Source organism: Podarcis cretensis, assembly GCF_951804945.1.
Source record: "Podarcis cretensis genome assembly, chromosome: 3".
In the NCBI taxonomy this organism is placed as follows: Eukaryota; Metazoa; Chordata; class Lepidosauria; order Squamata; family Lacertidae; genus Podarcis; species Podarcis cretensis.
Window position 1 is genome coordinate 33818484 of NC_137172.1, and position 27846 is coordinate 33846329.

The following is a 27846-nucleotide window of genomic DNA, read 5'->3' on the forward strand; positions in this document are numbered from 1 at the left end:
TACAGTGGTACTTCAGGTTACATACTGTCAGGGACTCAGCGGGAGCGCAGGGAGGAGAGGAGATGGAGAGCGAGGGGGAGCAATCCGAGGGCAGCGTAGGAGAAGATGACAGCAGCCCGATAGATTCCATGAGCCTCTCCAGCGAATCGGAAGATTCACAGAAGGGGGCGCCGATGGGCAGGGCAAGGGGGGACCCAAGGGGGACACCCCAGAAGCAAGGGGCCAGCGGGGACTCCCAGAGCAGCAGTTGGAAATCAGGACCAGCTTCCCCACCAGAGCGTAGTGGGGGGGAGGAGTCCCAGGTATCAGAGCCCACATATGCACCACCAGCGAGAGAAGATGAGTCAGGGTTGGCCACGCCTCCATCGGAGAGCGAGGGAACGGTCAAGAGGAAAGTTGCAGGCTGGGCGCGCGCGCTAAGTTCAAATGTACAGGCGAGCGGCACAGAAGGTAGCCCGGATAGGGAACCAGGTCCTAAAGCCCGCCGGAAGGAGGGGGAAGAATCATCAGGGTCAGCGTCAGAGGAGTCCAGGAAGGATGAAACCCTAGCGGGCAGGAGGGCCCAGAGGAGAAAGGAACTTAGGAAGAGGTGGAGCAAAGCGAGAGTCTTAAACTGGTGTGGAAGGGGCGGAGACTCAGACGGGACTTCGCCGGTCTAAGGTCGAGACGTAGAGCTGCGCGCTGCGGCTTTAAAATGGAAACTGAACCTCAATAAAGACTTTTGTACATAACTACAGCCTAGCGTTGGTCCTCTGTGAGCTGGGACCTGGAGGCAGCTCTGACACATACGCTTCAGGTTACAGACTCCGCTAACCCAGAAATAGTACCTCAGGTTAAGAACTTTGCTTCAGGATGAGAACAGAAATGATGTGGTGGCGGCATGGTGGCAGTAGGAGGCCCCATTAGCTAAAGTGGTGCTTCAGGTTAAGAACAGTTTCAGGTTAAGAACGGACCTCCAGAACGAATTAAGTTCTTAACCCGAGGTACCACTGTACAAGCAACGATTGTTTTGCGCTTGTTCAATGCACACGCGATCCCCTGACATAATGCTGTTTTCACTGTTATATGCTTTTTTATGCACACTTTACCCCCGCATGTGCATTTTTGTACACCTCATTTGGCTGGAGAGTGGCATCTCAAGATTCAGAGAATCACAAACTGAGGTGGGAAAGCTGTGCTTCAGTTCCTGCATAGTATCAGAAAGTGTGAACTAAATAGGTTCACCACTCCCAGTTTCCTGAGTCCCTGTTTCATTCTCTACATCATATATAGCTTGTGTTTCAGTAGCCTTATATGCTTCTAAACATGGCTTCAGTAGCTTTATATGGATTTGACCCAGGGCAAGACATCTTTGTGCATCCTTAAAGGGATTCATGAAGGTCTGGTGTGTGTGACAAACAAATGAAACAATGAACAAAACTAGTGAATGAGAAAATATTTATATGTGATTGGCATCCGATTCAATTCTCTAAGGCTGGGTATGCCTGTCTCCCTCCCTGCCTTCCAACAGACTGCATGTGATTGTCGATTGCCTGTCTACTTATGTGCATTTTTCCATTTGTTCTTTGTGCTTGCCTGTAAGCTCCTAGTGAAGAAAATATAATTTCATCTCTTTAAACCCCCCTAATCTTGCAGAGTCAGTTCAAAGCCAGTGCAACTTTGCACCAGTGGGTGTTTTATAATTCCAGAAGCTTGCAGCCAAAGAACTGGCTGGCTAGTTTAATATGGACACGGACCAAAAATAGACTGATCTCCCCCACTTGGTAATGACTTTATATTTGTGCTTTTCTTTCTCTTTCCTTATCCCCTTTTCCCTTATCTCAAACTATGTCAAAGTTGGAACTGTTTCAATCAGAAGTTTTTGAAAATCTTCAATAAAAACAACTTGGTGCTGTTTTTAATTAAAGAAAACACTATGATGTTTGGAGGGAGGGGGGAATCAAGTGACAAAGATTAATGGATTACCCAGGTACTATTAGCTTGTAAAACCAAACACGTCTGTCAGCTCTCCAACTTTGTCAATCCATTTCATATTTAATGTGCGCCCAAGTGCCCCATTTGCATCCTTACATCCTCAATGTAAGGAGTCACAGAATCATAGAGTGGGAAGGGACCCTGACAATCACCTAGTTGAACCCCCCTGCAATGCAACACAACTGTCCAATATGGGGATCGAACTTGCAGCCCTGGTTTTATCAGCATCATGCTGTAACCAACTGAGCTATCCAGGCTGACAGTGCCCTCAGTGTTTCTGGAACTTTAATGGTGCAAGCTTCTCTATATTCACCAAAACAATCCATTCACCATAAGTGAAGCTTCTTCTCTATAGGAAGAAGCTTGTTTTGTATCAGAAAGACTCAGGCCTCAATCCCACAAAGAAGCACAACAGAAGTTAATGGGCCTTACATCTGGGTAGGCATAGGAGATGGCATTGCATTGGCTGTTCCATTTAGTTTAGAGGAGACAAGCTATTGCCACAAAGTGAGCAGTTTCTGAGCAACCAATCCATTGACAATATGTTTCTGAGCAGCTTTTGCTAAGCTGGGGTCCTCCAGATATTTTGGCTGTCCCTCCACCAAACGAGTCATTGGTGGCCAATAGGAACTGTAGCAAAAGGAAGAAAGGAGAAGACAGGTCATGTTGTGGATTAGAAACTTGTTGAAGAACAGGAAACAGAGTTGGAATAAATGGACTGTGCTCACAATGGAAAGCGGGTTTTCCCCAAGGATCTGTTTTGGGACCAGTGCTTTTAATCTTGTTTATAAATGTCTTTTAATTCAGGGTGGATAGTGAGGCAGCTAGGTTTGCTGATAGCACCCAAACATTCAGGGCATTAAGAACAAATCGGCGATTGCGAGGAGCTCCCAAAGATGAAGAGGTACTAAAATGGCAAATGCAGCTCAGTGTACTCAAATGTAAAGTGATTCGCATTGGGGCAAAAAATCCTAACGTTGACTATGCACTTACAGGGACTGCGATCTTGGGGTCATTGTGGATAGCTCGGTGAAGAGGTCTACCCACTGTGCAATAGCTGTGCAAAAGGTGAATTCCATGCTAGGGATCATGCGGAAGGGAATTGAAAATAAAACTGCCAGTACCATAATGCTGTCATACAAATTGATGGTGTGACTGCAATTGGAATATCGTGTACAGTTCTGGTTTCCTCACCTCAGAAAAAAAGTATTGTAGAGCTGGAGAAGCTGGAAAATCATTTTGCAACCAGGTCTTTTATTATATTTGTAAATACAGTGTGGGGAGAAGACAGACTTGGAAATGAATGAGGTTCCTTTTCAGTTCACACCCAGTCCCAGAAAAGTCCGAATGGTGATGCTATTTTTGTGAAGAATGAGAGTGAAACGTTTGCCTTTCACACTTCTTCTTCGGCTTTACTGTGTGAGATGCCAACAATAAATATGACTGGAAAGAGATTTGAAGTGAAGGCGGCTGTTGGCGATGATGGTGGTGGCGACTGCGCCGTGCTTTACAAAAACAAACAAGCTTTGAAATCGTCTTCTTTACTGTTAATACTGTTTCAGAGCAGAGGAAATTGAGATGGATTATTCTTAATCTTTCCTCCTTAAATCACAAAAGTCCAGAAGATCTAATTTGATCCCGGCAAGAGCAGCCGCGTTGTCCTGACTCTAAATAGATTTGCCTGCACTTAGACACACACCATTTCCTTTTCAAGGACCGGTGTTCACATCAGACAATTACAAACACACCTCATAACACATTATCGAGATGTATAGTGTGCAAAAAAATACAAGTACAAAAATAACCCACCTTAACAAATTCTCGGTGCATAGCGGTATTAAAAGCCTGATCACGATGGCTTTGAGGAAACTGCAACTCTCTGACCTTCACTCCTCCATATCAAGAGGCAATATGGCAGAGAAGAACTCTTTTTCTGAACCATGCACACACACACTTTCATCACCAGCTCCCCATCCCATATGGTTGCAGTAGTCTAGACCAGGTGTTGCCAACTGGGCACCCGTGAGCCTGCCAATATCTCCTATGTTGCCCACGACAACTCTCTGTAAATATCACTTCAGAAATTCATAAGGTGCAAGGAACAGTTTGCTCTTTCTGGTCAGGTCCTGAATGCACTGGCTCAGCATCTCCAATGTTGAACCTGCTCCCCCCAGAAAAACCACCCCATGCCCACATTTCACAGGATGGCAGGATTAAACAGCTCCCCTTCTTACTATGCTGAAAAGGGGACAGGTTCAAAGAGGGTCTCTCTGTGAGTGGCGGCTAATTCAGGTGCCTTTCTTTACACATTAATGGTGGGGAGGGGCATGCTTCACCATTGTGTCTCTCTCTTTCTGTTCTGCTAGATGTATGACAGCCATTTTGTATTATGCTGCACAGTCCCCAACCCTCACAGCCGCCATTTCGTGACTGGTACCCACAGCACGGTCTCAACATTTCAAGTGCGCCCCCAGGGTTTGGTGATCCTCCAGGGTGTAGGCCAATGCTGAAGGCTAGTTAGGCATTACTTTCCACAGCTTTACCCTGAATAGCTTATTGTTATTATTCATTTGAAAATGTCAGCTGGGAAATTGGAAGAAGATTTCATCAAGGGGTTAAGTAGGTTCCTTCACTCTGGGCTTTGATGGGACTGGAAAGGAAATTTGCTAATTTCCCCCCTTGGTGTCTATACATTATGTTAACAGAGTACAGTACAATAACATACTTTGCCTTTTACTCCATAAAGCGTACAAAACAGCCGGTTAAAGTAGATAAAACTTATCTGCTAAAACATCCATTTATCCCCTCTTCCTTCCACTGGTTTAATAAAATCTTTTAAATATTTCTGAATGGTGTTCATTCAGAAGTCTTTCAATTCTGGAGCCATTACCCCAAGTGCCTCTCTTTTACATGACCTTGAATATGCCAGCTCGGTATACAGGTTTTGGGAGGAATCCAAAGATCCTGGGAACAGAGTTTCACTCATAGATAGGGCAGTCACAATACCCATTAATGTTTTCTTGTTCTCCTCCCTGCACCTCTATGAAAATCTGATCTGGAGAGTTGGGGGGAACCTCTGGTACACGGTAGTCCAGAGCTAGTCAATGTGATGCCCTCCAGACGCTGGACTACAGCTCCCAGCATCCCTACCCATTGGCTTTGGTGGCTGGGGCTGATGGAAGTTGGAGTCCAGCAACCTCTGAGTCCCGGTAATCACATTGGTTACCTTGGTCACCTAGGAAAATCTGACCCAGATTGTTGGGGGAACCGCCATTACAGTTGGGTAGTAGCAAGGTGACCATAGGAAGGAAGGTGAAATGGTGAAAACCCTGCCCTCCTGCTCTTATTAGCTGATGTCTTTGTTGAATTAAAGCAGGGTAGTCCAGCATTTTTTGTGGCCTTCAACATTTGACACCCCCCCACCCTACCCCTCCGAAGTCCTCATACTGCCTTTCGAAAGCTAGATAAGTGAGATGCTGGGCTTTGGGATGGAGGCACGAGGACAGGGTCTAAGACTCCTCCACCTCCTTCCCAAAGCCTAGTGAGCTCTTTCCCAGCTTTGGGAAGAAGGTGAGAGGGCTCTAGGACCCTGCCAGAGCCTCACACTTCCTTACCAAAGCCCAGTGCCTCACTTAGCCAGCTTTTGGAAGGCAGCGTAAAAGCTGTGCATAATTTTGGCCTTGGTGCCCCACCCCTGCTGTGTAACACAGCAATGTGTGGCCTGTGGGTTCTGTGTCAAAGTATTATTGTGGCCCACTTGGTGTGAAAAGTTGGACTGCTATGGATCCAAGCCTTTATTTTGAAGAGCTTAGCCATTGCCCATGTAGTAGAACACATTGGGAGATAGCAAGCTGAGATCCATGGATCTGAAACCCAGATAGCCACACACTGTGCATATTTTGTGGAATTAAAACACGGGGCACTGTAGAGTAGGAATGGGGAGTGTGTGGCCCTTCAGATGTAGGGGGACCACCTCCGACCATTTTCTGTGATGAATGGAGCTGCAGGGAGATCTGTAGGGCCACCAAATCCTCATTCCTGCTGTAGCGCTTAGCTGTTCAACTGTAGGAAGGACTGAAGCATCAGGTATTTCAATTCCTCAGGATTTCAGGAGAGGAATCGTTATTGCGCTATTGTCGTTCTGAGAAGCATAGCTTAGATAATGCTCTTATGTGGCTGCCAGCCTCTCTCCCCCTTCTGCCAAATTAATTAAACCTCTTTGTCAGCATGACTGGGCTGATGGAGTCAGAATTGGCTTTCTGAACATTGCAAGGGGACTCCTGTATCATATACACACAAATGATGTTATTGTATGAAAGGCGAGCTCTCAATGGTGTGTGTGTTTCAATAAAGAAGCTTTCTTACTCCTCTGGGAACTTCATTCGGTTATCATTTTCAAGCCTGCTTTTCAAAGAATACTTTATTTAAACTTCTTGCAGTTCCAGACTTTTAGTTTGAACGTGTGAAAAGGCATGAGGGCCCCTTGACTTTACCCTTTGAGGAAACAGCCATTGCCGCAGAGGTGGAAGAGCAGGTGCAATTTGCAAAATTACTCTTCCCACAATTTCCAACTCGCAGGATATAAAAATAAAAAGCTATGGTTTCAATAATTTGCTGCTTGGTTTTTCCCCCAGATAAAACTCCACCCCCCCTTTCCTGAGTAGATGTACAAGTCCTTATCTGAAGCTAAATAGTGTGCACATCTAACAGATGGGGCAAATTTACATAGGGTGGGGGAAAAAATCCCATGGAAGCAAATGAGAGTTTGCAAATGTGAGCTGGATTAGGACCACAGTGGAGGGTAAAGGCATAAAGGCTCTGCCCCCCTGACCATGTTAGGGTCCCAATCTGGACCACGCAACCCACACATTGACAAATTTAAAAATAATGCCAACCCCCTTTCTAATGTAACATGTAGTTTGGCTTGTAGCTGTAAAGAGACAGCTGTACCACTGTGCTCTTAGTCATTGACCATTCATTTCTGGTGTGTGTGTGAGAGGCCTGTGGTGAATTGTGCCCAGTTCTGGCCAGTGAAGACACTGTTTGTTCTGTCCTGCCAGTTAAGTTATCCAGGGTTGATATTTATGGTGGATTTAGTGGCTCTGAGGTTCTGAGCAATGGTACTTTCGTTCCTAAATTGACTGAGTTATTTAGGTTTGTGCTTGCCTTGCTGGCTACAAGGCGGGAAGGCATTTTTAGAAAATCCAGTGTGGTGGACAGCCCTGGGAGGACCCGTTGTGGATGGCTATTTTGGCACACAAACCACAAAAGCCAAAATAAGTAAGAAGGAAAAAAGCAGAAATGCAGCAAGGTTATAATTACGATGGGGGTGAGAGTGCTTCTCCTTTGAATCCTCTTGGTCTTCTTTTTTAGGCGCTCACAGCCAGCCTGCAAGGAGGAGGACAGATCGCCAGAAGGGCCAATGACAAATGCAGGGTGTGAATGGCACAGTGCAAATGACCTAACATGGCTGTGGTTATTGTCCTGTAGAAGCTCCTTGCAGCCTGCAACATAGCTCTGTGTTGAATTCATCAAAAGAAAACGCCTGAACATGTGATTTAGGAGACGGATTTGAACCTGTTATCTCCTAGGCCCCATGCTCAATGCTCCATCCGATGGAACCACCTGGTTTCTTTGATAGCTCTCTTCTGAAGCTGCTTTAAACAGACAAACAGTCAATAAATCTCTCTCTCTCTCTCTCTCATCCCAGGTCATGTATTGTGTCACTCCAACATAAGTCTGGTAAATAAATAAATAAATATTTGCACCACATCAGAGTTGCAAGGACAGGACGAACTGTGCCAGCCATTTAAGTGCCAAGGAAGGTTAATCAGGGGATCTAATTGGCTCAAATTAATGCTTCCACAAGCTGTGAATTTCCTCACCTGGAGCAGGATGAAAGCCTTGCATGAGAGGGTTAGAGAGCCTCCGGCTCCCCTTTCCCCGATAATGAGGAAAATTAAAATGGAACAGTGGAGGGAATTGGGGTTTGTGTGGATTGCGTATTGGAGCACCTACAGATCTACATCACTGACACTGCCGGGGAGAAGAGGAAGGCACCCCTGGGATTTCTGGTGAAAAACGCTCTGGTTCCTTTTTCCTGTAGTGCTAATGTATGCCCATGTCCTACTTATGTACTGCCATCCAGTGCGGGGTGGCAGGGAGCACTCCAAGTTCAAAATGTGCTCATAGTGTTTTATTGAACCGGAGCTCAGAAAGCTTTCTGTACCATGAGACGCACATTGCTCTCAGTCCATTTGTTTTCCTGCAAATGGGCTGTTTGATGAGCCTGTATTAGTGGCTGGTGCCTGGCTCCGTAAGCTGGCATCGCCGTTCGGTGCCAGCCAAAGCTACGCCTGGCTGTGCTTAGGAGCTGCTATGTGATTACAAGGGCTATTAAGAGTTTCTGATATTCATGCTGATCCAGAGCCTATTTATTGCTCCAAGCTCTGCTGCCGCCTGACACATGGTTAAATTGATTATTAACTTGCAAGTAATATGTGAAAATTGCTTCCTGTTCCCTCCCCTCCAACCCAGCCCCTGTTGGGTTTCCTTCAAATCCAGGCAATTCAGAAATCGCCCGAAATGCTGAAATCATGCAAGAACTGGAACTGGCCACGTTCATGGACTTTAATGAGGGTGTGATGTTTTACAGAGTCAAAACTGCGGGAAGAACCGGAAAAATGATGAAGAGGTTGCAAAAGAGGCCATCAAGGACAAGTTAAGGGAACCAGGGCGTGATCATTGCAAAGCATGGATGCCTGAGGCAGTGTACAGATGATTGTCTTTTTCGGATCAAGGGGAGCAATTTCCCTCTTATTACTAATGCGGATCTAGCTTTCAATCTTGGTGAATCGTGCAATTGTAGTCAAGGGAAGGGAGAGCTTTATGGAAGAACAGCCTTCTGTCCTCCCCTTTTTGTTTTTAATGCAGCAGCTAATGGGTTTTATTGGAGGAACCAAAGTCTGCCCAGTTTAACATGGTTTTTAACAAATCGAACGATTGTTAAATGGCGGCACATTGGTGCGGAGGATGAGTCATCTTGCGTGAATTGTTTTTTTTTAAAAAAGAGAGCCGTGTGTGCCTTTAATGTGTTCATCCATCAAGGGTTTAAAAATAAAAATAAAAACAACAACTTAGAAGCAAAGTTTAGCTTTGTTTTGTTTTACTGTTTATGAAAATAAGGAGGAATATTGAGCAGGCTAGTGGGTAATCAACAGCAAGAAACGAGGCAAACGGAAAATATTTAAAAGCCGTTTTGCATAGTGGTGCAGAGATGGAAGGCAGGAAAGTGAGTGTATTACTGGGCTCTGGGGATGTCACAGGCGCTAGGCAGTAGGCGCCCACAACAGCTGTAAACATTTTTGTGGAATCAACTTTGATTACCCTTCTGGAAGGAAGCACAGGGATGAGCTGGGGGTGGTGGTGGAAGGGCTCTCAATCATCCTGAATATACCCTGTACAAGTAAGGCTAGGACAGAGATACAAAAGTTTAGCAGACTTGGTGGAGCTCTTGCTCTTCACCTGCTGATAACTAGGTAGGTTCTCTTCCAAATTACACTGGAGCAGTGAGGACTGGCGACCCAAGACACAATGGGGCTCCCTCTAGTCAAGGATGGTTGCCTCCAGGATATGAGGAGCTTCCCTAGGAGAAGTCTTTTGTTACACGATGTTTTGGTTGCTGGTTTGTTAAAATATACACAGCTAAAGTACTTTATTTTGTACACAAATAGACTGCCCCTCATTCTACAGGCTTCCAGGGCAGTGAGCTTCTATACTAAAACCCCCCAGCAACAACTCCTTAAGGGTTGCCGTCAATGAAACCATCACTCAATCAGTGATTTTAGTAACTGGTAAATCTGTAATTTGAGAGGATTGTATCGAACTAAACTGTTGCTCACACAGACCAACTTCCACAAGTACAACATGATTTCTTCTCGCTCTCTTCCCCTGTGTACCACCCCCAAATTTGCTCCAGTGGGTTGGGGGAACCCCCAGGACAGATTTGGGATGTGGGAGAGAGAAGATGGGGAAGCACTCTGGTGTGCACCACAATTCTGTTGGTTCTTAAAGACTATGCATTTAATAGTTATTAAATCACAACAGATCAGGAAAACAATTTAAAGCTATACAAAGAAATTCAGTAGCAGTATTTCAAATGGTAATTCGTTTTCAAATGCTTGTGTGAGCAGGTATCTCTGAAGATGTCATCTGAATGTTGCTTTTGAGGGGGACAGCCTTAATCTCCAAAGCGAGGGAGTCCCACAAATGGGGGGCAACCAGACAAGGCTCTTTATCATATCACCACACAGCGAGCCATGCTCACCGACAGGGGAAAATGAGTACTACCTCCACAGGCAGATATGCAAAATTACCTGCTCCTTGCTTCCTTTGATAGTAGGAGCAGCCAATGCCTTTTGTGAGAAAACCCTACCTTTTCAGAGTCCAACACAGAGATCTTGATTCCCTTGCTGTTGTCTACCAAACATGTCAAAATTACCTGGAAACGGCACAAACGAAATCGGAGCTAATCAGAGCCGGCATTCACCAGCTGTGCCCCAGATCCACCATGCTCATCGTGTGTTTATGCAAATTGCATTAATTATATATAAGTGAAATCTGTGCATTGGCTGCAAGCATATGAATTGTCATCCCTCAGTGGCCTTTTGATTACCCACTTGCGATTGCAACTCTCCGGCTTCACTTCCAGGTGCATTGCGCATCGCATGCAAAGAAAGGCACATCCACAGTGGCCCAGGTGGTAACTTCTGGCAAGATGGAGGAGACCCTTGCGCAAGCATGAAGTTTACCACTCTACCACATTGCCAAGAGTTGTCCAATGCAGCATCTTATTATTATTTACATGTCTAGGGCCCCTCCATTTCATTCTTCAACCTTGTTTTGTCTCATTTTGCCTGGCCTTTGAAAGGTCCCTTCTACCTCAGCTACACACTCCTCATAGAGATAGTAAGAGGATGGACGGTTTCTATCGATTGTGGCTCCCTTGGATAAGGTGAGCTGAAGGCAGCCATTATATGCCTGACAGTAACAGGGTGATTTTTGAGTGATTTTGAGTAACAGGGTGATTATTGAGTGATTTTTTTCACTAGGAGGAAAATGTTTATGCCTCCCTATCCATCAATCCACCTTCCTTTCCTCCTCTCCTTTTGAATCCCATGAAGCCTTTCCTGGACTTCCGCAGCCTGGCAAATTCTTTCTCTGCCTCTTGCGGAACATATAGCTAAAGAATAATATATGCAAAGTAGTTACATTCACATGCTTATCCAAGCATGGACTTATTTTTTCTTAGTTGAAGATTACAGCTTCTTCCTTAAACATTCAAAGAGATGGCGTCTTTCTCTCTTTCAGGACTAGCACTCAGCCTTCCGTACATGACCCAGCTTAGCCATGCAGTTCCTTCCGAGAGGTTTCCACTTTCTCCTTCCAGCAGACTTCTCATTGCCGCTTTTGGGGGAGAACATCAACTTCCGTACTTCTTTCTGTCACATACAGTGGTGCCTCACAAGACGAAAAGAATCCGTTCCGCGATTCTCTTCATCTAGCGGTTTTTTCGTCTTGCGAAGCAACCCTATTAGCAGCTTAGTGGATTAGCGCTATTAGCGGCTTAGCGGCTATTAGCGGCTTAGCGGCTAAGCGGCTATTAGCAGCTTAGCAGCTTAGAAAAAGGGAGAAAAAAGTGAAAAAAATTGCAAGATTCGCAAGACGTTTTCGTCTTGCAAAGCAAGCACATAGGGAAATTCGTCTTGCGAAGCACCTCGAAAAACGGAAAACCCTTTCGTCTAGCGGGTTTTTCGTCTTGCGAGGCATTCGTCTTGCGGGGCACCACTGTATATTTGCACAGAAACATTAACACTCCTCTCCTCTATTGCATTTAGAGAGAGTGAGTTATCTAACACTGTCGTTTCTTCAGTGTTCATGGAGATGCAGCCATTACAGCCAAGTCACTCAGAGAACAAAATGGGGAATGTGATAAGACACCTCCCATGTGACCAAAATCAACCAATCACACGAGAGTTACTGGGAACATTCCAGATTCAAACTCGCAGTAATGCCTTTAAGCATTCCCAATTTCAGTAAATTAAATCACTATACTTAACAGGTCATAACTGACTCTTGAGGGAACAAATCCCATAGTTTCACTGTGTGCTGCTTGGAGAAGTACTTTTGTCTGTCCCGTATCTTCCAACATTCAACTTCATTGGATGTCCCTGAGTTCTAGGATAACAAGAGGGAGAAAAACGCCTCCCTTTCCCCACACCATGCATTAATTTATACACCTCTATTCCCAGCCCTCCCCCCTTGCCTTTTCACTATACTAAAATCCTCCGGATAATTTTGCTTGTCTTTTTATGAACCTTTCCCACCTCCTCCTTTTTTTTTGCAACTTTAGCAAACGTCAAAATGGGTCTTCTTGTTTGAAGCAACCACTTCAAGGAGGCCTAAATGGTTTTGTTTTCTTGCCCTGGAGAATCTCGGGGAGGGAATCCAAAATAGGTGAACATTAATGAACTTGTCAGTTAATCATTCCCCTGTCAGTTCCTGTTAGTGAGAACACGGAGGTGGGAGTCATGGGGGAGTCACACTTCCAGACTGCACCAGAAGGCTCCTCTCAAGGTTCAGTGGGTTTCAATTGATCTTGAGCTCCTCATCCTGTCATGGCATTCATTAGTATAGGGAGGCTGAATTAGGCTGGTAGCGAAAGGGCGCCAAGTGTATGAGAAAAGCAGGCCTTTGTCAACTGACAAAGCAGAGAGTCAATTGCCACCTCATTCTGAAAGAAGGAGAGAGCTTCTTCAATTTGTGCCTTACTGGAAGAGCATATGCTCTGCTTGCTCAGTGAAACTGGGGCCTGTCTTTGGTATGTCCACTTAAGAAGGTGTCTAAAAAAACAAAAAAAGACCTCTTGGTTCAGACCAAAAGCTCTTATAGTCCAGCATCTTTTCCCCACGTTGGTCAAGCAGTTGCCTCTGGGAAGTCCACAAGCAGGATATAAGGTTAAGAACCTACTGTTGATCCTCAGCGTTTCAGAGACTTGGTGCCTCTTGATCATGAAAGTAGTATATAGTCATCAGGACTATTCATGACCTTATCCTTTGTACATTTGACTAATCCCCTTTTAAAGGCATCCAGGCTAGTGGCCGTCACTTCCTCTTATGGGAGCAGATGCCATAGTTTCAACTATACCCTAAAGTACAGTGGTACCTTGGGTTATAGACGCTTCACGTTACAGACGCTTTAGGTTACGGAATCCGCTAACCCAGAAATAGTACCTTGGGTTAAGCATTTTGCTTCAGGATGAGAACAGAAATCGTGTGGTGCTTGCATGGCGGAAGCAGCTGGAGGCCCCATTAGCTAAAGTGGTACCTCAGGTTAAGAACAGTTTCAGGTTAAGAATGGACCTCCAGAATGAATTAAGTTCTTAACCCGAGGTACCACTGTACTTCCTTTCATCATAGCCTGGATCAGAGGTGCCAGCTACAATTGACAATTGAGGGGGCCTTACGTGATGTTCTGACGTTATCTGGTTGGCCAGGATGCTGGGCTAGAGGGGTTTATGGTCTGAATTGATGGGCTTTTGTTATGATCCATCATAGAGAAGAACTCTGGGATGTATTTTAAACATCCTAAAAATGGTTCTGGTTCAAATGAAGTGCCATTCCAGGCAAGTTCATTTCATCAGGAATTATTAAAACTCAGGAATTTACAAGTACACTCCTCTTAATTGTACAGATTTGACCAGAATGTGTCAGAGTGCATCCACCTATACTGCTGAACTGGCTGGCATGAAGCCTGTCCTATTTTCTGAAAGAATGTTGACAGGAGGCTGTTATCTCCACCAACAGGCATGTTTGGGGTTTGTTGCGGTTGTTGTTATTATTCAGATTATGCGCTGCACAAAAGCTAAAGGTGCTCTCCCCTCCCTCCGTTTTCCAAAATCCTTTTAGTCTGTGCCTTGAAAAGCACGGCTGATGTTTTCTTGCGACAGGATGTCCCTGCAAATAAGATGCCCCTCATCAATAGAGTTTTAATCCGTTGGGTAGAAAGACACACAGATAGGAAAGGAGAGAGAAAGGAAACCTTGAAATAAAATGATCCTCTCAGAAGAATTGTTATTGAATTTTCTCTGTGTGTACAGGGCCTGCAAGTGTGTCACTTTTTAATGGGGTTGTATTTTTCTTCTTTTACTGTTGTTAGCCAGAAGGATTAAGCTAAATTTGTGCATAGGATGGGAAGTGAAAAAGACCAATCTCTTGCTATCTGTTCATTGCATAATTTCCTGCTGATCATCCCTATGCAACTTCTCTGTTGCCTCTTTAACCTTGTTCTCCTGTTGGGGCCCTGGCTGATGTATCTTTGCCCACCTCCCCTCCCTCCCTTAGCTTTTGGAGCTGGAGCCGTGCTGATAGAAACAGTAAATCAACCCATTGGCACCAGGGAGATAAATGGTAGCTGTAATGGGAACTGAGGGGGATCAGATAAAAAACCCGAGAGAGATCACAGCAAACCGAGGATGGTTTTTAAAACAAAAATCTATCTTGGTCAAGGGCTTTGGGGCAAAAGACGAGACAACATAAACAGGTGTGGGACAGGAGATTTTGATTTCCTTGTGCTGGGTGATTGGACAGAGTGTGGGAATGGGATACTGTGTTTTGGGGGTGTATGTAAACTTACGTTTGTAGTGGTATGGGCAAGGGTGCACATTCTCATGTGCAAATCCTCACTCAGTTTTGCAGTGATCAAAAGAAGTGAATATGCACATATGAGCAAGATAATGGACATATTTGGTGCAGCATCCGAAATTCGCCAGGTGCATTTTACATCTGGCTATTGGTCACTTGCAACCAAGTAAAGATGTCTGGGTGCCATCCTGATGTCTCCACCATTTGGAGGTGCATGGTGGGCGAACCTGGATCTTGCCTGTTTCCACACGCTAGCAACACATCCTGGAGAATTCTATCCATGATATTTTATCTGCACAATCAGAATGAATTTCAGGAACCAAAAAGTCATATTGAAAAAATATGACTTTCGAGCCTTCCGGCTTCCAAATAGCAACTAGGCATTCCTTTTTGGTGACTGTAACTCTGGTTTAAGGAGCCATTTGACACCTGCCTAGCTTATATATCTGAGTTTCTGGCACTGATTTGATGGGACGCTAGTGCTAAAGATGTATCAAGCATAACTGAGCACACATAACTGAGCACTTCTACATGAGGGTACTTGAGTACGGATGTACTCTGATGTAGGATGGCCATGTGTCTGACTATACAGAGGTCAGTGCAGTATCTGAAGGGCTATCTGGTCCAGGTCTGTGTCATGGGCCAGGAGTCGGCTTCACCTGCTGAGCAGCAGCCTGAAGGAGCTGATCAGCCTTCTTGCTCCTGATGAGAACCAGCTGGCTCCAACTTTCTTAAGCAGGGGTTCCAGCCTCAGTCAGTTGCTGGAATCAACATTTGTCGTTCCTGCCCAGACCTTGCTGCTTCTTGTGACCTTGTACCCTCAGCTTTCTTCACCCTCGGTTCATCTGACTACGTGAACTGAGATATTTCTGATCTTAGGACTGGACTGAACCTTGTACAAGGATTCTGCCTCCAGGCAAGTACCCCCCATCCCAAGACTTGGCTGGTTGGTTGATTTCTTCCTCCACTGAGCTCTGCTGTGGCTGGCAGCACAGGACTATGACAGTCTGGTTTAGAGATTAAGGACCAGAAGCCTTGAAGTTGTCCATCAACAGTTCACACCTGGACATAAGAATGAGCCAATACTTGTCTCCCCTACTCTTGTGAGATGCATTGTATTTCTATCTAAATTATAGTGATTGTTTCTAAATATGTGTCTGTACCTTAAAAGGTAAAGGTAAAGGACCCCTGACAGTTAAGTCCAGACGCGAACAACTCTGGGGTTGCGGCGCTCATCTTACTTTATTGGCCGAGGGAGCCGGCGTACAGCTTCCGGGTCATGTGGCCAGCATGACTAAGCAGCTTCTGGCGAACCAGAGCAGCGCATGGAAACGCCGTTTACCTTCCCGCCTCAGCGTTACCTATTTATCTACTTGCACTTTGACGTGCTTTCGAACTGCTAGGTTGGCAGGAGCTGGGACCGAGTAACGGGAGCTCACCCTGTCGCGGGGATTCAAACCGCCAACCTTCCGATCGGCAAGCCCAAGGCTCTGTGGTTTACACCACAGCGCCACCCGCGTCCCTTGTCTGTACCTTAGCATATGCAAATTTTGTGCAAATCTCTGCCTTCTTTTGAGAGGGAGTGCATCTCTTCCTTTGGGTGCTGCCTAAGTGAAGTCTTGGAGGCAGAACCTAAAGGAAGAAATATGACTCCCTTCCCCAACACAGGAGAAGAGAAGACTCTTGTGCTCGGGTCCTGCTTGTGGGTTTCCTACAGGCACCTGGGTGGTCACTGTGAGAACTGAATTCAGGCCTAGATGGGCCACTGGCCTGGTCCAGCAGTGCTGTAATGTGTTTACAATTACAGATAGGTAGCCGTGTTGGTCTGCCATAGTCAAAACAAAATAAAAGAAAAAAATTCCTTCCAGTAGCACCTTAAAGACCAACTAAGTTAGTTCTAGGTATGAGCTTTCGTGTGCATGCACACTTCTTCAGATATCTTCAGGTATCTGAAGAAGTGTGCATGCACCCGAAAGCTCATACCTAGAACTAACTTAGTTGGTCTTTAAGGTGCTACTGGAAGGAATTTTTTTCTTTTATTTTGTGTTTACAATGATGCTGTGCTTTGTGCCCCAGCCATGCTACTTCCTTTGCATAAATTGCACTGGGTGAGGAATGAAGGACGCTGTGCAGGCTGCTGTGAAGCTTGGTGGCTTTTGAGGGGCATCATCAAAGGCTCGAAATGATTTGTTTAAAATGTATGTTCCACCTCCCCTGGAAACAAAAGGCAGCTAATAAAGAGCCTGTAAAGTGAACAATGCGGCACCCTTAACCCTCTACCAAAAACTTCACTGCAATAAGCTTCTGTGCTAAGCTACTTGCAGCGATTTCCTCCGTGCTTTTTATTCCCCTCTCCCTCCCTCCCTTTCACATAGTTCAATCTTCCACAGAAGCTTCTATTGTGGAGAGCACAAACACACACACACACACACACACAGCTCTTTCAATTCTGAGGCACAAATGCAGGTGTTTAGTCTTCACCTGTAGCACATGACAAAAAAAACGAGAGACCCGAAAGAAGGTGCTAAATGGAGCTCAATCACTTCCCAGTTCACCTTGCCGGCTGTGAAAGTTTGATATGAGATACCATTGTCCAGCCGCTTCTGCAGCTCTGAGGGGTTACCACCTCTCCATTCGCTTGTCTGACTAAGCTAGGGTTTGCAATGATTTTGTAAGTGAATTGAGTGCTGGAGAAGGGCGGAGAGCTTGAGAGACTCCAGCCTTCTATTAAGTTGCAGAAAAGACGCCGGTTGACAGGGTCAGCTTCCTCTTCCCGCCCTGCCAGTGGACTTCGTGTCTTGAGTCGTAGGAAGTCTGTCTGACATTGAGATTGGAGGCTGGAATGCTTCCAGGGCCTAATAGGAGTCTATCAGTGTTACTCTTTGGCCCCCAAATTGCCCAAGCCATAGGCAAAAGGCAATGTGGAACAATGGTACCCCTATGACTTGATACAATGATAATTTATGTGCCGCCCATCTGACTGGGTTGCCCCAGCCACTCTGGGCAGCTCCCAACAGAATTTAAAGAAACACAATAAAACATCAAACATTAAAAACTTCTTGCCCCTGGGCCTTTTATATATATATTTGTGATGGGCCGTTCAAGCATGCCAGTCTTCCCTTGATGTTGCAGCCATCGCATGTGCACATCTGCTGGTCTGGTTGAAGATTCTGGGGAAGAACTGGCTCTGTGGTTCGTCTGAGAGGGAGCTCCTGGCTCCTGAAGGGGTTGCTGAGCTCTGAAAGCAGAGAGGTGAACAGTGCACAATGCCAGCAACAAAACCAGTGGCTGAATTCACAGGTCTGCGGATGAGATTGCCTGACACTTTTAATCTAGTGCTCTGGGATCGCTAATACCCAAGAGTGGACAAGACTCTTCTTGCTGCAGCCCAAGCTGCATCTGTTTGAAGCCTTGACATATTTAATTTCCCACAAAGGAGATAAACCACAACAAGATGTGCAGAGGGCAGACTGGGATTTCTCCCCCCTTTCTTCTATTACCTTTTTATTTTTGAGAGCAGCACCAGGCAAACAGCACGCAATATTCAGGGGGTGGGGTTGAGCTGTGTTGGGCTTGAGTGTTTTGTCTGGGAGAACTGTGTTTTCCAAGTGCCAGGCAAGACTGTTGCAGATGGACTTTTTCAACAGCTTGTCCAAACAGTGGAGAAGACCCCATAGATCAGTGGTAGAGAATCTGCCTTGCAGAAAGGCCCAGCTGTGATTCCCGGCTCCTCCAGGTAGCTCTGGAAGAGAATCCTTGCCTAACATACCTTACAGGTTTGGATGAACTGGGGAGAACCATGTAAACCACATTGATTTCCTTGGGGGGAAATTGGTATATACAGTGGTACCTTGGGTTACATACGCTTCAGGTTACAGACTCCGCTAACCCAGAAATAGTACCTTGGGTTAAGAACTTTGCTTCAGGATGAGAACAGAAATCGTGCTCTGGCAGCCCGGCGTCAGCTGGAGGCCCCATTAGCTAAAGTGGTACTTCAGGTCAAGAACAGTTTTAGGTTAAGAACGGACCTCCGGAACAAATTAAGTACTTAACCCGAGGTACCACTGTAAATGTAAAAATAAAATAAAAAATCCTATCTGAAATCTTGGAGAATTGCTGACAGTGTAAATACTGAGCTTGATGATTGACTCAGTATTGGGAAGATTCTTATGTTCCTGGAGTGGGAGCTTGGGAAGTCTCATGGCTGGAACTGAGCCTCAGGGCCGGCAGCAAGTTTGAGAGAGGCCTGGGCAGAGTGCCATCTCAGAGAAAGGAAGATGGAGAGAGCTGCTGCAAGTCCTTTACCTCAGGCTTCTTTTCTCAAAGTTGGGTCGAGCACCACTGCCCACTGCTGTTGCTCGCATTTCACCCCCGGTAAGTTTGCCACACCAGCTGGTAGCAAGTGTAAGGAGAGCCTACGGAATCGGTGCCCTGCCACAGAGTCACAACTCGTCTCACTTTCAGCTTGCCAGTTTGGGGGCCCAAAGCCAGAAGCTGCAGTTTAAGTAATATACCTGACATTCACCTCAAAGGCAGGCTTTCTGTGCCTCCTTCCCAGGCCAGCTTTAAGCACCTGCACACCAAATGTCAAGGCAGCCTGCTCCAAGCATATCTGCAGTCTAGCAGCACACAGGCATATTGACATTTTCCCGCAATTCGCAGTCTGCTGGCAAATACCTCCTTCTAAACTATTATAGCAGGACCTTGATGGGGTCTAATCAATCACTCTAACGTGTGTGAGGCTGCATATATCCCTGCTTTTATTTGCCAGCCAGTATTTTAAGATGGCGAGTCTCCTGTCCCTGCTTTGTGTTTACCGTTGACCTGCCTCTTCTTACCCTTCTTCCAGCAGCATCCTGGGAGGCCACTGGTGGGAGGCTTTGATGATCTGCTGTGCCCTTGACAGGCCAAAGGCAGGTGAAGCGCTTCTTGCTGTGGGGCAGGAAAGAGGAAGATGGCTAGTTCATAATTTACTTTGGGAGTAAGGACACATTCCGAAACAGCACGCAAACCAAAACACAAATCCACACTTCCCTAAATTTTGCAATGCATTTCTCCAGCCAAGTGATGTATACAGAAAGTCATATACTGAAGACAAGGGTGCGTAAAAAGACGTATATTAGTCATGAGGCTTGCTGTGCTGTTAGGCTTGGATTGTTAGGGCCTGACGAAGAGATGGCAGATGAGCCAGAGAGGTGCTGAATTATGGGAACCTGGGTTGGAGGAAGGAGACATCTCCCCTTTCTGCCCTGTCTTGAAGGAAGGTTCTGCCCCCACTTCAGCCACTTTGGAAAGGAGAGCAGGGATGCCATCTTCCCTCTCCAGCTGAGAGCCTCAGTGGGGCTGGGGAGGGCTTTGATCAATGGATGGGGGAGGCTGAATGGGAGACAGAAGTGACTGAACAGTGGCGAACCACAGTGGTGAACCTGAGTGCCTATGGGTAGCTTACAAGTGGGACTGGAGCACAGTGTCACTCTCCCCACCTGCAACTCCCAGTGTGATGGCCTGGGATTCCGATTCAGAGGCTGAACCAGAGGAATCCCAGCCTGCACAGGAGTCCCCGCCTCCAGGGCCGGCTGAACTGGGGCAGGGCCTGGATTCTGAAGCGCCTGCACCTGTGCCGGATCCTCAGGAGCAGGCACCAGGTGATCCCACTCTGGCTCCAGAGGTGGTTGAGGACTCAGTGCCTGCAGGTGAGTCTCCTCCTGGGCCCAGTAACCCTTTAGCCTCTCCTGAACTGCAGAGACTCAGGGCAGAGAGGCGAAGGGAACTGGTTTCTCCCGGGAGGAGTGCTCGCCTTAAGGCCAAGAGAGGCGGGTCTCCTGGGGGCCGGGACCGCCCCTGGCCTCAGAACAGATAAAGGCCAGTCGGCCCGGTCCCAGGTTGTGGGAGCAACGTCGTTGTTGAGTACCTGTTCCTGCCTGGACCCAGACCTGACTCTCCAGTGCTCCTGTCCCCGCCTGGCTTCCTGCTTCAGACCTCGCCCCGCTCCTTCGGACCTGTTTCCAGGCTATTGACCCAGGACCAGACTTTGACTACGCCAATGGTAACCTTCCCCCCGGGACCAGCACGCCCAGCCACTGGCGTTCAGAGGCATGCAGCCTTGTCACCTAGAACCAGGCTCCACCTTCACAGGTGGGATCAAACCCACCTGCCCCGACAGAGTGCACACTTGTATTCCCAACATTCCCCAAGGCGGGAGAATCTCGAGTGTGAGTATGCCCTGCCTTGTGTTTAAACGCTTGGTGGGAGGGGCAAGGAAACTTGTTGGGACATTTTCGTTGCTTCCATCCAGTCAGGAGCGATGGGAATTGCAGTCTGGCAACATCTTGAGGGACGCAGGTTATCTCTGCTTCAGAGGTGCATTTGAACAATCTGGAACAGTAGCCAGCAATTCTGACTTTTCAGTCCAGAATATGGTGATTGCCATCCAAGAAAACCTCTTTCCTGTATGCAACAGGAAAGCTTCGTGAGCTAGCAGGAGGAGCTGCAGGATCATATTTTGCTGTTAGTAAAAATACGGGGATATGGCAGGATTGCCTGATCTCATTCATATCTTTTTTTTTTTATAATTTGAGAAATATTTATTAAGGTTTTTCAGAACAAATCCGAATCAAAACAATACATCAAAATTAACAATCAAAAACAACACAACAAAACAACACAAACAAAAAAGAAAAAATTATTGCTTACTTACTAGTTTTATAACCCTTTTTCCTGACTTCCTCACGTCTCCTTTTTCTGCGTTCCCCTTTACACAAATCAGTTTTAGCAATTTCTTACCCTCTTTCCAATCATATTCCATATTGTACATTTCAACCTATTATGCATTTATTTTCCATCTCTTTTAAAAAAAAAGAAAAGAAAGTTTTATCACATGTTCTTTGTAATTTAGCTTAGTCCTTTATATCATTTGTTTAAACACAACATAATAGTACTCTGGTCTTACCCCTTCTTTTCCACATCATTTTTGCGTATTTCTTTTTACCAAACCCCTAATGCCATATTATTTTTATATCCAACATCATTTTAACATTCAAACATTTTACAATGTTTTTGAAGGTATTCTTTGAACTTCTTCCAATCCTCTTCCACCGATTCTTCTCCCCGGTCTCGGATTCTGCCAGTCATTTCTGCCAATTCCATGTAGTCAGTCACTTATATCTGACATTCTTCCAAGGTGGGCAAATCTTGTGTCTTGCAATACTTTGCAATAAGTATTCTTGCTGCAGCTGTTGCATACATAAAAAATGTTCTGTCTTTCTTTGGCACCGATTGGCCGACCATGCCCAAGAGGAGGGCCTCTGGTTTCTTGGAGAAGGTATATTTAAGATCTCATTCATATCTTTCAACTGACAGTGCTGGAAGAATTCAGTCTCTGTGCATTTCGATAGGAAATGGCCTTTTGGGCTGAACTTTGTTGTCTACTAGATGTGGGGTCGACCCTACCAGCAGAGTACTCGCAGTAGCTTCGCCCCCATAACTGTTTACCTCCATTGAGAAACAGAGCAATGTGTACCACACAACCTGACCTGGGATCCCAAAGCTGGCCTGCTCCCACATGTCCAACGGAGGACATCTTCTAGCTACTGGCATTGAAGCAAATTCCCACTGTCAGCCCAGAGAACAAGGAGGAAGCACCATCTTGTCCTTTGCCTAAGGCATCAAAACATCTTGAGCCAGCCCTGACCAGATGCCTCCAACACTTGATGCAGCTTAAACCAAAGCAATAGTCAAACTCAAACTTCTACACATGTGGAAAACAAATCAAAATGTGTTTGTGAAGAGTCAAACTCTCGCAGATCCATGGACTAGCTGCTCTGACTTTGTTGCTCTCATTTAATCTTGTGTTTCCATTTTAAGTTTAATCCTCTGCATTTTCTTCCTCACTCTTCCCTGCCTCAAAGAAACCCAGCAAGTGCCCGTTCATTTCCATGTATATTTAAAGTGACATCAGTAAAAGCGAGGGGCAGATCATGCACCTTTCACTTTAACAGGGGATGGCAAACCCATTCGGAGCAAATTGAATCAGCTTTCGCAGAGAGAAATTTTAACAGGGCGTAAAACATTTGCCATCCATTAACTATACCGCTGTTATTAAGGATTACTCATGGTACCTACCTGAGTTCATACTCCGTCCCCACTTCTTTTTGCTGCACTTTTAATGGACCATCAACTTTAAATATGCAATTCTGCATTCCAGCTACTTTAAAATAATTCTGGGGGAAATATGATTTAGGTAATATGCAGAAGAGAAATAAAAAGTTTGGATTTGTTTCAGTTAATTTTATATAGCCATGTCCTCTTAACCTTACTAATATTTTGCGGGTCTAGTGAATCCCTGGAGAAACTGCAATGAACATTACTATATACAGTAAGACTTTATCTTTGTCTCGTATTGGTGCTTTGGTGGTGGCTCTCTGGTGGCAGGAAAGTATTTTTCTCAATTCATATGGACACAAAAAACAGTAATCCTCTACATTCACTTTGGACTGAGCAAAGTGTTGAAATCTGCAAGTTGGACAATTGAGAATCTTTCCTTGAACAGCAAGAAAATCAATTACTTTTTTGCCCTAGTACTTGGAAATAAGCACAGTTTCACAACACCCCCTTCCTCATTTGGCGAGGCATGGCAATGTCTCAAGGAAGCCTCCAATATAAACAGAGGAACTGTTCGGTGGACCTGTGATACTGAGCTGAAAAAATGGAAACACAAATCACTGTTTTGGTTCAGCTCTGCCTAATGGGGGTTGGGTCACCAACCTTTTTGGGGCCCATGGGTACATTTACAAAGCAGAGAAGGAATGTTGTGGGTACCAGGCATGGAGTCCAACAGAGCACACATAGCAGCCTAGTCAATACCTGTGTTTACATCTGGGTGCATGTGTATTTGAAGGGGGGGGGGCGCTGTTGGATTGGAGCAAGGAGCTGGTGTAGAGATGTTCAGTTGGTCCCTTTCAGCTCTTATCATGGGGATGATGCTGAGAATAAGTTCTTACGGATATGATGTAACATTTGCATGCGATCACCATGCAGTGTTCATAATTGCCTTCCCTGCCTCATCCTACTAGTAGGGATGCAGGGACATGGGTGGCGCTGTGGTCTAGACCACTAAGCCTCTTGGGCTTGCTGATCAGAAGGTTGGTGGTTCGAATCCCCGTGATGGGGGGGGGATTCACCCCGTGATGGGGTGAGCTCCCGTTGCTCTGTCCCAGCTTCTGCCAACCTAGCAGTTTGAAAGCATGCCAGTGCAAGTAGATAAATAGGTACCACTGCAGCGGGAAGGTAAACGGCGTTTCATGTGCTCTGGCACTCGTCATGGTCCTCCGTGCTTCAGTAGCTGTTTAGTCCTGCTGGCCACATGACCTGGAAAGCTGTCTGTGGACAAACGCCAGCTCCCTTGGCCTGAAAGGAAGATGAGCGCCGCAACCCCATAGTCTCCTTTGACTGGACTTAACCATCCAGGGGTCCTTTACCTTTACCTTTTTACCTTACTAGTGGCTGCTGGTAGAACATGGAATCCACTGTCAAATTTAAGTAAAATTTGGAAGCCTCCCTCATCTTATTTGTGTCAGGTCATTGCATGGAGCACCCGCTTGGATCCAGATTCCATGGATCCATTTTAGATGAAGGAATAGCCCTGATGGCCTTCTGATTATTTTTCATCAATGTATTCCCACTGCTTTTTAATTTTTCAGTATATTACTCATCCAAGCATGAATATCAGCATACCTCTTGGGTATGCATGACTGGGAAAGGACAAAACACTATTATGGTCCATTGGAGGTGGGAGAGAACATTGAAATGTGAAGCATTTAATAAGTTTTAGATGCTGTTTGCAGTGGACTCTCTCCCTAAAAACACTTTCCTGGGAACCCTTCCATGCAAGATTGTCACCGAACCTTGTGCTCTGCTTGCGACTCCTCCTCTTCAAACTCTGCTTGTGCTAAATAAATTTTAAAAACCCCTTGCTTTCCTTTTTCTTCTCGCTTGGATTTGCTGAGTAAGAGAAAGTGACAGATCCTCTGACAAAACCTTTACAGCCCTATCATCACCATTCATATTCCAGTGAATGCATTTGCAAGCTAATCTTGGAAGAAAATCTATTTTCTCCCTTGAAGAAGGGAGAGTGTCGGCTCTTGCCACCACTGCTGTTTTTGCCATTTTGCGTGTGTGCCAATTATTTCTTTAGCGCTAATTCAACCTGCTAATTCTGGTGTCCCACAACTCTCCTAAGGGGTCATTTCATGTGAAGATGACATCATTGTTTACTGGATGAATCAATACATGGAATAGGAAACCGAGGTCTGATACAAATCCAGTTGCTCTAATAATATAGTGAGTGGGCAGTTCATGGGTGCATTGTGTGAAATGTGGTAAATATTCACAGTTTAAGGGCTCCTGCACCAAAGGAGACATTCACATTAATTACTGGAGGAAAAAAGGAAAATGATCTAAATGAGTAGATATACATATTTCTGAGTTTCTCTCTCCTCTGTTTCTTTTCTTTTTTAAAAAATAATTTTTATTAAGTTTCTTTTCTCATAACAAATAACCAATAACATACATTTTCCAATTTCCCCCCTCCCTGTTGACTTTCCTCAACTACCGTTTCTGGTTTGTTACATCAAATGATACATTCTGCTGTTCGTATACTGTAATATGTTGTCACATTGTTATACTTCATGTTCTCAGTAAATAAAGTTGTAAATGTTTATTTAAATCCAGCCAATGAGACCATTTCTTCTTGTTGTTTCTGCAAATATATTGTAAAAGGTTCCCATTCTTTTTCAAAGTCACCATTGTCCTTTTCACGCAATTTGTCCATTAACTTTGCCAGTTCTGCACAATTCATCAACTTTTCTTGCCATTGTGCTTTTGATGGTACTTCTCCAGTCTTCCAGTTTTGAGCTATTAAGATTCTTGCCACTGTTGTCCCGTACATAAATAGATTCCGTTTTTCTTTCGGCAGTTCTTGTCCTAAAATACCTATGAGAAAAGCATCTGGTTTTTTAACAAATGTTATTGTAAACATTTTTAAAAAATTCATCATATATCATTTTCCAAAAGTTTTTAATGATTCTACAATCCCACCACATATGATAAAGCTCTCTCTTCTCTCTTTCTTATATATGCCACATTCATTGGGGAAGAATAAAGCAGCATGGCCTGACTTTGTTCTTTGATGGCCAAATTAGCAAGCAGAGAATGTGGATTTAATGGGTGGTGGAGAGCTGTGCTTTAATTCTGTTTGCTATATAATGGGTGCAGGACCACTTTCAACCTCATCTGACAGCTTACTGGCTGACAGCACAGTCATAAGCCTGCTTACTCAGAAGACAGTCCCATTGAGTTCAATAGTGCTTACTTAAGGAATGCGGGTGGCGCTGTGGGTTAAACCACAGAGCCTAGGACTTGCTGATCAGAAGGTCAGCGGTTCGAATCCCCGCGACGGGGTGAGCTCCCGATGCTCGGTCCCTTCTCCTGCCAACCTAGCAGTTCGAAAGCACGTCAAAAGTGCAAGTAGATAAATAGGTAACGCTCCGGCGGGAAGGTAAACGGTGTTTCCGTGCGCTGCTCTGGTTCGCCAGAAGCGGCTTAGTCATGCTGGCCACATGACCCGGAAGCTGTACTCCGGCTCCCTCGGCCAATAAAGCGAGATGAGCGCCGCAACCCCAGAGTCGGCCATGACTGGACCTAATGGTCAGGGGTCCCTTTACCTTTATCTTTAAAAGTAAGCTGCAGGGGGGATGAAGTGGCTGTATGTAAAAGAGCAAGAAAAAAATCCCAGTGTGCAGCCAGATGGAGCACTGCCAGATTGGAATGTCATATTCTCATAAAGGATGTGATCTGTATATTTTTGAAGCAAGATAAGATGCTGTAGTGCCCCCTATAGGAAGGAGGTAGTATAAAAAGCAGTATCAGACTTACCCTTATCTCAGCATGGCTCTGGACTGCAGGCCATTGAGTCTCTCCGACATCCTATGTACTAATAGTGAATGCATTCTCCAAGCATATATTCCTATGCAGCCAAAATAGCACCATACAGGTGTAAGAAACGGGTATTGGCAGCCTTGTGGGGACCCCAAAGTTTGCAGAAGTAGGACAAAGCTTTAGAAAAAAAACTTGGACGTTGTTGTGGGAAAACCCAAAATAGCTCAGTGAGGACTGAGCATGTTCTGTGAACACAGAATGCTGGTCGACTTTAGAGGGAAGAAAACGGGTTTAGGGGGAGAGAGGAAGAAAGGAATGGAGTATCCTAAAAAAATGGCATAGCTGGCTGGCTTCCTAAACATGAACATGGCACATTTGAATAATTTGTTGCAGGTCTCGCTCCCAGTGTATTTTCCCACCTTCACTCTCTCTGAGCTTAAGGTTATATGATCACTTCCAACTCTATGATTCCATGTTTACAGTGGTACCTCGCAACACGAATGCCTCGCTAGACGAAAAACGCGCAAGACGAAAGGGTTTTTCGTTTCTTGAGTTGCTTCGCAAGACGATTTTCCCTATGGGCTTGTTTCGCAAGATGAAAACGTCTTGCGGGTTTGCTTCCTTTTTCTTAAAGCCATTAATACCCAGGGAATCCGTGCTCCGCAAGACAAAAAAATCGCAAGACGAAGCAACTCGCGGAACAAATTAATTTCGTCTTGCGAGGCACCACTGTACACGTTTTAAGGTAAAGGTAAAGGGACCCCTGACCATTAGGTCCAGTCGTGGACGACTCTGGGGTTGCGACGCTCATCTTGCTTTATTGGCCGAGGGAGCCGGCGTACAGCTTCCGGGTCATGTGGCCAGCATGACTAAGCCGCTTCTGGCGAACCAGAGCAGCACACAGAAATGCCGTTTACCTTCCCGCCGGAGCAGTACCTATTTATCTACTTGCACTTTGACGTGCTTTCAAACTGCTAGGTTGGCAGGAGCAGGGACCGAGCAACGGGAGCTCACACTGTCAAAGAGATTCGAACCACAACTTTCTGATCGGCAAGCCCTAGGCTCTGTGGTTTAACCCACAGCGCCACCCACGTCCCGTTCGCATGTTTTAAGGCATAGCAAAGATTATATTAGGTTATATTAGCCTAGTGGGCAACATGGTTAATGTTGGCTGTGTACTACCACCAGGTATGCTTCTGACTACCAGTTGCCGGGGAGTGGGGGCACAAGTGGGGAG

General features: G+C 45.5%; 1 protein-coding gene and 2 long non-coding RNA genes across 3 annotated transcripts in view; 1 reads left to right on the top strand and 2 right to left on the bottom strand.

Moving 5' to 3' along the window:
• GALNT14 (polypeptide N-acetylgalactosaminyltransferase 14) overlaps positions 1-27846 on the top strand; it is a 244974-nt gene that overhangs the window by 35000 nt on the left and 182128 nt on the right. The gene's annotated exons all lie outside the window — the stretch shown is intronic.
• On the bottom strand, positions 3209-5361 carry LOC307212278. Its single transcript, XR_013836932.1, has 2 exons — positions 4981-5361; positions 3209-3527 (listed from the first exon to the last, which is right to left on the bottom strand). It is a non-coding gene; the product is annotated as an uncharacterized lncRNA (long non-coding RNA).
• On the bottom strand, positions 6651-11948 carry LOC307212276. The gene is made up of 4 exons (XR_013836930.1): positions 11835-11948; positions 11245-11493; positions 10409-10474; positions 6651-7362 (listed from the first exon to the last, which is right to left on the bottom strand). It is a non-coding gene; the product is annotated as an uncharacterized lncRNA (long non-coding RNA).